Source organism: Phyllostomus discolor, chromosome 6, assembly GCF_004126475.2.
Source record: "Phyllostomus discolor isolate MPI-MPIP mPhyDis1 chromosome 6, mPhyDis1.pri.v3, whole genome shotgun sequence".
NCBI classification, from domain to species: Eukaryota; Metazoa; Chordata; class Mammalia; order Chiroptera; family Phyllostomidae; genus Phyllostomus; species Phyllostomus discolor.
Genome location: NC_040908.2, coordinates 34,545,593 through 34,556,079, shown reverse-complemented (window position 1 = coordinate 34,556,079; position 10,487 = coordinate 34,545,593).

The following is a 10,487-nucleotide window of genomic DNA, read 5'->3' as shown; positions in this document are numbered from 1 at the left end:
TAATGTGTGCATTTCTTAATTTTTAATTAAAAAGTTTATCAAGTAAAAAAATTAGAAAAAGTAGAAGATAAAAGAAAATATTTTTGTACAGTTGTACCTTGTGTTCGTGTTTTAAGCTAAGTGTTATTATAAGAGGGGTTGTTTTAAAAGTTAAAAATTTTAAAGTTTCTAAAGTAAAAATGTTACCAGTAAGCTAAGGTTAATTTATTATTGAAAAAAATATTTTAAATAAAGTTAGTGTAGCCTAAGTGCAGTGTTTATAAAGTCTACAGTGGTGTATAGTAATGTCCCAACCTTCACATTCACTCACTGCCACTAACTCACCTGGAGTAACTTCCAGCCCTGCAAACTCCATTCATGCAGGTGTACCATTTTTAACGTTTTATACCATATTTTTTACTGTACCTTTTCTATGTTGAGATACACAAGCACTTTCTGTTGTGTTATAGCTGCCTACAGTATTCAGTGTACAGTACCATGCTGTACAAGTGTGTAGCCTAAGATTGATAGGCTACACACACCACATACCTGTGTGTGTAGCATGCTGTACCATGAGGTCTGTGTAAGCGCATTCCATGAAGTTTGTGCAGTGCTGAAATCGCCTAGCAATGCATTTCTCAGAACGTGTGTATCGCTGTCATTAAGCAATGACTGACTGTATTCTGAATAATTTTTTCCAATTTACCTTCCAGTTCATGAGTTCTCTCCTTACCTAAATTTAATCTGTTAAAATTGATCAATAACTATAATGTTAACTATTTTTACTATTTTTCCTTTCTGGAGATTTTATTTGATCATTTAAAAAAGCCTGTTAAATTCTAATTTTAGAGTTTTCAGTTTCTACATATATTTAAAAGTGAACTGTTTATTTTCTTAAACAGAGTAAGGATAGTTTTCTAAAATAACTTTGATAATTTCAATATTTTATTTTTTAATAAGCCTCTGGTCTATTATTTTTGTTGGTTCTCCCTCATGGTGCCTTGTTTCCTTCATGCTTTGTTTATTTTTATTCTGAGCTGCTAATTTTCCCTGACAAATTTTCTGTGAAAATTCTTGCCCTTGTTGAGGGCATTGGTTTAGATGAAGGCATGTTCCTCCAGAAAAAATTGGCATCTACTTCTTTTTTCCAAGCATGTAAGTGTATTACCAGTCTAAGACTGCTTTAAATTGAACTTGAAGTGTTTTGGAACTGCCTAGGTTATGTGAGGGGTGCTTAGCTACAGGGTCCACCACAAATAATGCCCCTTTTTATTACAAAATCATAAGCATGGAATTCTGTAACATAACAATACCACATTCAAGCACACCACATGACATTTTAAGTGAAGTGTTCAAATTAAAACTATAAATTATTACACCCATTTTATTACCCTACTAACCACACTCAGGCAGGTGTTACTTCTGCAGTAAGCTCGTGGAGACAACCTACAGGGGATTTTTTTCCCATTTTCCTTTTAACTTCCAAGACAAGCTTTCCTGAGGTCCTCTAGAAATGGAGTAGATTAGAGTGGGGTAAGCTTTCTTCTTCTTTATCTCTGCCCTGAGGATATAGATCTTTGGGGGTCCCAATTTTATGGGGAATGGATCTCCTTTTAAGAGGAGGCGAGGGTCATCAAATTGAAGCTCAGTTTTTCTAGGTTTGGCAAATGCCTTCAGGGCAAAAGTACCCACCATCGTTCACTTACCTCTTAATGTCCTTATTTTCTCTTACATTTCTGCCTTGTAATCTCTTACTTCCTTAGTGGCTCTTTGGTGTTTTTAAAGAACACTTTGGAGGAGGTTCTGAAGTTGAAATGTTTATTGTTAACTAAATCAAAGCAGCACTTATTACTATGAAGCTCTAGCCCAAACTGCTCCATTTAATAATAATAGTATCTACATTTATTGACAGAAGCATCACTATGTAGCAGGCACCTTACATTATGAGGTAGGTACTATAATTATTCCCCATTTACATGTGAGGAAACTGGGGATCTAGAAAACTTATGTGGCCTCATGCAAGCCACACACTGATGTGTTCTCTCATCTTTTTTGGCCATAATCCACTGTGAGAAGTATACCTTATGACAATTCAGTTCATTTATACTTACAATGGTTTCATCAAATAGCTCTTACTAAAAGCAGCACACTCTGCACCCCGATGTGTATGGGATTTGAGCCCCACCCTTATGGCCTCTTTTACCCATAATTCCCTCTTTGAAGGCCTTAATTCCAAACACAGTCATCTTGGAGGTTAGAACTTCAAATATGAATTTTATTCAGTCCATAACAATTACATGTAATTTTTACAGGCTGTCTCCCCCACTGGAATAAAGTTCTCATACAGTAAACACTGCCTATTTTGTTCAGCACCAAATCTTTTGTACCTATCTGTCCTTGGCCCTAGTGGGCTTCTGGTGCATAACTGTTGAATAAATGAATCAAATAATAAGTGACTGAATGTATGAGGCCTGGAAATGATTCCAACCCGAATCTCTATCTGGCTGGCTTACAATTTCCCCATGTTTTCCATTTTTTGAGTCCCTCTCTGTGGTCCAAGGTTGATGATCCGCAGGACTCTAATGAAAGGGGCTGTGGGTCTTGATTTTGGAGGATTAAAAGGCCTGTTGTCTGTTTCCTCAGAGTGTCTTTTCCCAAGGGACCACCTGGCTTCCCCGGAGCTGCCAGCTGGCCAACATTCTTTCTCATTGGAAACCCTTGGCTCATTCTGCAGCCCGAGGACACTGACAATGAAAGCACGGTCTTCAGCAGCCTCAAGAGTTAAAGGAGAACAGGGGTAACTGGTTCTGGCAGGGAGGGAAGAGAGGGTACCAGTTACATTTAAAGTATGTGGCACTTTGAATAGAGGTGCAGATTTAGTGAGATTTTGCTTTCTGTAAGAGAGTTAACAGACAATCTCTTTAGGTCCAGTACCTTTGATATTAATTTTACCAAAGTAAACATACCACTTCATGGCTTATGGACAAATGAGTGAATTTTCCTTCCTCTGGCCCAGTAAACAGATAATTTTGCTTTTTTAAAACTATACTTAGCTGGTGCCAAGATATGTTCAGTTTGCTTCTCTGAGTTCCATTTATGTGCAGGTTTGCCCCTTTGACACTTCCCGGAACCTTCGGCTGCCTGCCTCGAGCATGCTGATGAGTGGGAGACCCTTCAATTGACTCCCAATGCAGGAACCTTGATTTTCATGCAAAGCCTGATGTTTTTGCAAAATGCAGCTTGTTCAGATGCCAGATAGACCTTAAAAAGTGGAGCAATTCACAAAGAGTGCTTTATGCCTGTTTTCTGTGGCTGCAGCACTAGGATCGGTTTTACAACCTCTGTAAAACGCTTCAGGTTCAACACATGCCACATCTGATATTAGCAAGGGCTAATGAGAGCTTTTTGCTCATTTGTTTGACATTAGCAAGAAAGTATGTCAAAGAAATTATAAGACCTGATTCTATTAACATTGCTCCAAGGAAAGAGGTGACTGGGCATTGTGTTCTTCACAGAGACCATAATGTTAGACACTTCCTCTGTCGGTACCTTAGAACTGGAATGTTTTCAGTTTACGGAGCTGGAGACTGAAAATACAATTGTGGCCCTGAGTGGTGTGGTTCAACTGGTTGAGCATCATCCTGCAAAGCAAAAGGTCGCTGGCTCGATTCCTGGTCAGGGCACATTCCTGGGTTTGTAGGCCTGGTTCTACTTGGGGCGCTCGTGAGAGTCGACTGATCAATGTTTCTCTCCTAATTTCCCCTCCTTCCCTTCTCTCTAAAAATAAATAAATAAAATAAATCTTAAAAAGAAAGAAAATGCAATTCTTTTCTTGACCTTAGAAATCAGGGATTTTACTTCCATCACTGCCAATGAATGGGGGAAATAAAATAGGAGACACAGACACTGTACTCTTTTTTTTAAAAAAAATATTTTAATGATTATGCTGTTACAGTTGTCCCATATTTTTCTCCCCTTTATTCCCCATGCACACACTCCCTACACTTAGTTCATGTCCATGGGTCATACATATAAGTTCTTTGGCTTCTCCCTTTCCTATACCATTCTTAACATCCCTGTCTATTTTGTACCCACCGTTTATGCTTCTTATTCCTTGTACCTTTTCCTCCATGCTCTCCCCTCCCCCTCCCCACTGATAACCCTTCATGTGATCTCCATTTCTCTGATTCTGTTCCTGTTCTAGTTGTTTGCTTAGTTTTCTTTTTTAAGGCTCAGTTGTTGATAGTTGTGACTTTGTTGTCATTTTGCCATTCATATTTTTGACCTTCTTCGATAAGTCCCTTTAACACTTCATATAATAGGGGCTTGGGAATGATGAACTCCTTTAACTTGACCTTATCTGGGAAATACTTTATCTGCCCTTCCATTCTAAATGATAGCTTTGCTGGATAGAACAGTCTTGGATGTAGGTCCTTGGCTTTCATGACTTGGAATACTTCTTTCCAGTTCCTTGCCTGTAAGGTCTCTTTTGAGAAATCAGCTGACAGTCTTATGGGCATTCCTTTGTAGGCAACTGTCCCCTTTTCTCTTGCTGCTTTTAGGATTCTCTCCTTCTATTTAATCTTGGGTAATGTAATTATGGTGTACCTTGGTGTGTTCCTCCTTGAGTCCAACTTCTTTGGGACTCTCTGAGCTTCCTAGACTTCCTGGAAGTTTGTTTCCTTTGCCAGATTAGGGAAGTTCTCCTTGATTATGTTTTCAAATAAGTTTTCAATTTCTTGCTTTTGTTCTTCTCCTTCTGGTACCCCTATGATTTGGATGTTGGGACATTTAAAGTTGCCCAAGAGGTTCCTAAACCTCTCCTCATTTTTTATGCTGTTCTGGCTGAATGTTTATTTCTTCCTTCTGGTCCAAACAGTTGATTTGAGTCCCAGTTTCCTTTCTGTCACTGTTGGTTCCCTGTACATTTCCCTTTATTTCACTTTGCATAGCCTTCACTTTTCCCTCTATTTTGCAAGCATGCTCTACTCAACCATTTCTGTGTGCATCCTGATTACCAGTGTTTTTAATTGTGCATCTGTTGATAGGTTGGCTATCTCTTCATTGCTTAGTTCTGTTTTTGGAGCTTTGATCTATTCTTTCATTTGAGCCTTTTTTTTTTTTGGTCTCTGAGGGCCTGTTACTTAGTAAGTGGCGGAGCCTCAGGTATTCACCAGAGCAGGGCAACCCACATTGCCGCGTTGTGGTGCTGTATGTGGGGGAGGGGTCCAAGAGGGAACAATGCCACTTCCTCGGCTCTTGGCTGGCTTATAGCCAGTCACTTCCCCTGATACCCACAGGCAAATTGGGCCCTTCTGGTGCCGATTCCCAGGTAGGTGGTTTTGTGTATGTTCTAGGACCCTGTGGGTCTCTTCAATGAACTCTCCTGTGAGGCTGGGAGTTTCTCCTGCCACCACAACCCCCACAGGTTTCTACAGTCAGAGGTTTTGAGGCTTTATTTCCCTGCTCCGGAATCCTGGGTTGTACAGTCTATCTTGCTCCTCAGTTGTTCCTCCTGGTTTATCCGCATGCAAATGTGAGACCGCCCACTCAGCCAGCTGCCACCTTGCTCCGAGTCCTCTCCACCCGACTGCCTGTCTCACCCCTCCTACTGGTCTGGATGGATGTTTCTTTAACTCCTTGGTTGTCAGACTTCCATAAAGTTTGATTTTCTGGCAGTTCTGGTTATTTTTTAAGTTTGTTGTTGTCCTTCTTCTGGTTGTGTGAAAAGGCAAAGTGTATCTACCTATGCCTCCCTCTTGGCCAAAAGTCCCTCAGACACTGTACTCTTGTTAGGGAGAAGTGACATACAGAGCCATGCCTGAGAAAGCAGTGCTAAATGAGCAAAAAAACATTTATATAATCTAGTGCAGAACCTGACTGAAAAGAAATACAGCTGAAGCAAGTTAATAATTCTACCTCTTTTTCTTCCCTAACCATTGTAAAACTGAGAAAAGTAATTTTTCCCTCAAGAACCAAACACTGAAAAATAAGGACTGGTAGGAAACCCATGGGAATTGGGGTAATTGGGGAAGATTTTATATGGTGTGGGTAGAAGATGAAGGTTCATACATTTATTCAGCAAATATTTGTTGAGGGTCAATTTTATGTGAGGTGTGAGGAGAAACAAAAATAAGATATATTCTTTATTCCAGTAAATAAAAGATGAAGGAATTCTATCATTAAATCATTAATACAATCTGGATCTAGATAAATGGCCAATGCACTCCCACTGTTCACCATCACAAAAGGATTATCAAAGAAAGGAGGGCTTGATGGCATTTAACTAGGCCAGAAGTCCCAAGTGGCAATTTAATCACACTAGCGAATTTCCATTTACCAGGTTAAGAACAGTGAGTGGTGTTCCATGATAAAAATAATATATGGGGAAAAATGCATGTCCTGTGTTACCAGGACAAAAACCAAGCATCTCTCATGTTTTACAAGGCATTGTGCTGAGCGCTTCGGTGTGGTCTGTCAGGTGGGAGAGGATAACAGAGAGTGGTCCGTGGGTGGAGGACGTTTCCGTGAACAGAGAGCACTATAGTCCATTATTTACAAACGTGGACTTCAGAATCTGAGTCGGTTCAAATGCTGGCTCAGCCACCTGTAGTTTAGTTCAACGCTTTGAGCCTCCCTTCCCTTATCTGTGAGTTGAAGATAGTAAACCTGCCTCATAGGATTGTGGCCACAGGGTATCTGACGTGTTTAGCATAGTGCTTAGTATCTAATAAACGTTGGATAAGAGGCAGATATCAAAAGCAGAGTCTGGGGCAGCTTGTCATCTGAAATTCAAGGAATATTGACTCAAGATTTTCACAACTGGCTTTTGGGGCTCAAATACTTTCTTGGAGCTTTTCCAACAAATGGTTTCTCTCAGCATAGCTTAAGAATATTAATAACTGTTAAGTATGAAAAACTAATCCAAGGGAAAAACAACTTCCAATTTTCTTCACCAGTTATTAACATTTTCTAATCTATAGGATTGTATTTGGAGCGCTGGTAGAATTCTCAAATGAGTAAATTAGTTTTACCACTAATTTAGGATTTAAGGCCACTGATGACTAACTTGCAAATTAGTATTTTATTGAGGACAGAGAGGCTGTTAGAACCAAGCAACATTCACTGTTTTTAGCTATATTACTGAGTAAATTGAGTACAGGAGATTTTACTTACTGGGTCTTAACGTCTAAATTGCTGGACTTTCGAGAAAGTTTGATTTTTAGTATTATTATATGTTTACAAAACAAAAATCATGTTTCTGCTTCAGGGAAATATACTAAAAGCTCCATTTTTTTTCTTTTTTTAAAAGATTTTATTTATTTATTTTTAGAGAGAAAGGGATGGAGAGTAACATCCATTGTTACTCTCCATCCGGTCTTAAACAACCGGGGACCTGGCCCACAACCCAGGCATGTGCCCTGACCAGGAACCAAACTGGCGATCTTCCGGTTCACAGGCCAGCGCTCAATCCACTGAGCCACACCAGCCAGGGCTACATTTTGTTTCTTAAACTCAAGGCAAAGCATAATTTAGACTATCAAAAGGTACTGGAAAGCAATGGAATAGCTTTGAAATACATCATGTAGTAGCATGATTCCATATGAGATGTTCAGCATTATTTTGGTTTTACAAATGTCTTCAGTAGTTGAGATGGCTACCATTTCCTGAAGTTTTGCCTGATTTATTTGTTTTTGGTGAACACTTTTCTTTCAAATAGAAAACCCCCTAAAATGCTTAAAAATGATCAAATAGGTGTAGAGACAAATATTACAAGTCCTGTATTTCATTTCTTTATATTTTTTCCTTCTTATTTTGTAAGTTTTGAGACTGTCAGGCCTACCATTATTTTCTCTAAGTGGTAAGGAGTGTAATTTCAGTAGTCTTCTAAGTGTAATGTCTTCTAATTGCCAGTGAAGAAAATTCTTCCTAATCACTGTGCCATTTCCAATAGAGAAGTCTTAATGATACCAAGCTCACAGTGATTGCAGGCATGGCTGGTGGAAGTAACCTATTTACCTCTACCTTTAATTCTGACTAGTTATCCGACAGTCTGTCCAGAAAGTATCCGGCTACGTACTATGAAAGAGAGACATTTAGTGAAGATACAAAAGAAACATTGTACATAGGACAATGATGCCTCAGTCCCCTTCAAAATAGGCATCTTGGGACTTCACATAGTTCTATTGCCATCCACTGCCCTGTTGTATTTTTCTGAATCTCATTGATGGTCTGAAAGCCCTTCCTTTCACAGGTGCTTTTAGTTTTGGGAAAAGCCGCAGGGCATAAAATCTGGACTGTAGGGGGGCTGAGTCACCTGGGTGATTTGATGTTTCATCAAAAATTGTACGAGACATGAGGCATGACTTGGTGTGTTGTCATGATGAAGCTGCCAATCACCAGTTGCCCATAGCTGCAAATAGTTTCTGCAAGGAATGTTCAAGCTTAATGTGAAGTTTAATGTAGATTCACTGCACTAACTGCTCAGTCATTTTGAATGTGGCGGCCACACAGTACACATGCTCACTCAATGGCATCTACCACCCCCAACTGACTAGTACAGTGAAGTCATGATTGCTCAGGCATAGGCATTACAGTCCACTCTCCTTGGCTGCCAGGTTATATCGATGTTGCACAAACTTGTTCTCGTCATATTAAGTGGCTGGACTTTTTCCAGACAGACCTTGTATACCTAATAATGTGTGGTCTTGATGCTATTATTTTTTCTGAGAGGCAATAGGGGCATTTAGTGAATGCTGTAAAATGGTGAAAATGAATAATGATGGCATCCCTATCAACCCCTCTACACATGTATTGCCCACTCTTTCCCTCATATTGCCGTTTTATTACACGAAACCTGATGTATGAATGACTGTATGCACCAGTGTCAGTCTACCTATTAAATATTAATGAAACTTAATTCATCTTTGGCAGGTGAAAAAATTAGTAGAATTTCAAATATTTTTCTTCCCACAGTCCACTGGATCATTTTGCCTGCTGTACGACCTAGTTTGAGACTATCAACATGTAAAATAAAGCATGACCTGTGGCACGCAGTGGTCCGTGGTTTCTCCTGGACCACCTCCGTGCCCAACAATGGAACAAAAGAAACTGAGAAATGAATTTCGTTTTAAGCCATGTCGTCAAAGCAACACACTGAAAACTTTTTCCCAAACAGCTAATGATAACATATAACATCCATATATATAATAGTTCTGTTTCTATGTTCAAATGGAAATCAAGCACTAGTAAATAAAATTACCCAAGAAGGGCCAGGAAGACTTTAAAATTAGATTCTAGTATAGCTGATACTTTATTTTCACTTGAAATTCTGATAGAAAATCCCATTCAAAATTTAAGTCATTAAAAAAAATTCCGTTTAGCTAAAGCTTTTTGTTAGAACTTTAGTGCTGCTGGGTTGGTAATTTGGCTTGGTTGTGTACCAGGAAGTTTAAGCATTGTCAGAAATCAGGTCAGGCCTTTATTGATCAGACTGCACTGAAAAGAATAGTTCACCAGGGTCTATACACAAAGCTTCCTATTCAGTTTAGCTGAGGTTTGTTGTCCTTTGCTGCCAAATTCCTGTTAATCAAGGACACAAGGATATAAAGTAGAGCTGGCCTATAGGCCCCATCTAGTGGTATCTTGGAGAAAAGCAGGTAAAGCTAAAAAAAGTTTTGTGTCACAATCTTCCTGTAAATATAAGCTACTATTTATTTCCCTGAAACCCTAATCAGGAGGATTAGTATGTGTGAAATTGTTAAAAGTGAAGTTCCTATGTCCGTGGTTCTTAATCACTGAAGAATCTATTTAAAACAAAGAGAACCACTGAGGAAGTAGTTAAAATGCAGGTTCCTAGGCTCTGCCTGAAAGAATCTGATTTGGTAGGTCTGGGGTAGCGCCCACCTTAATTAGATCTCCACTTTGAAAAAGACTTCTGAAGTGCATTAGGCATATTATAGCTGAGCCATTTCCCATCTGTTAGGAAGTCAGCCTACTTATGTATACAGCAGAATGGCTGCACAGTAAAGGTAGCAGCACACAATTTATAGAGATCAAATGAGACTTTACAGAGTACTGATAGGGGACCCGAGATTTAGAAGTGGTGCAGAGATACCTGGCATAGCCCTCCCCTCAAAGAAGTTGAAGCTATTAGCCAAGACAGAAGGCTTATTTTTTAAAAAACCTTTTTATTATGAAATAATTATAACTTATATTTTCAAGATTTTCTGAGGTAAACTATTCTAATACAGTTTAAATATCACGCCCCCCACCCCCAAGAGAAAGCATTTGGCCTAAATATTTTCAAAGTGTCTTCTAGCACTGAACTTTCACAATTCAAATTCCCTCCCCTCCTATACCTATAATCTAAATGTGAGGTTAATTCTATTTATCTTAATTCATTGGTATAATAAATGATTCAATAATTTATTAAATAAATTTTAATGGCCTTGGTCTCTTATTCTATTATGTTAATAGGAGACAAGGGCAGTATTAGAAAATAAACT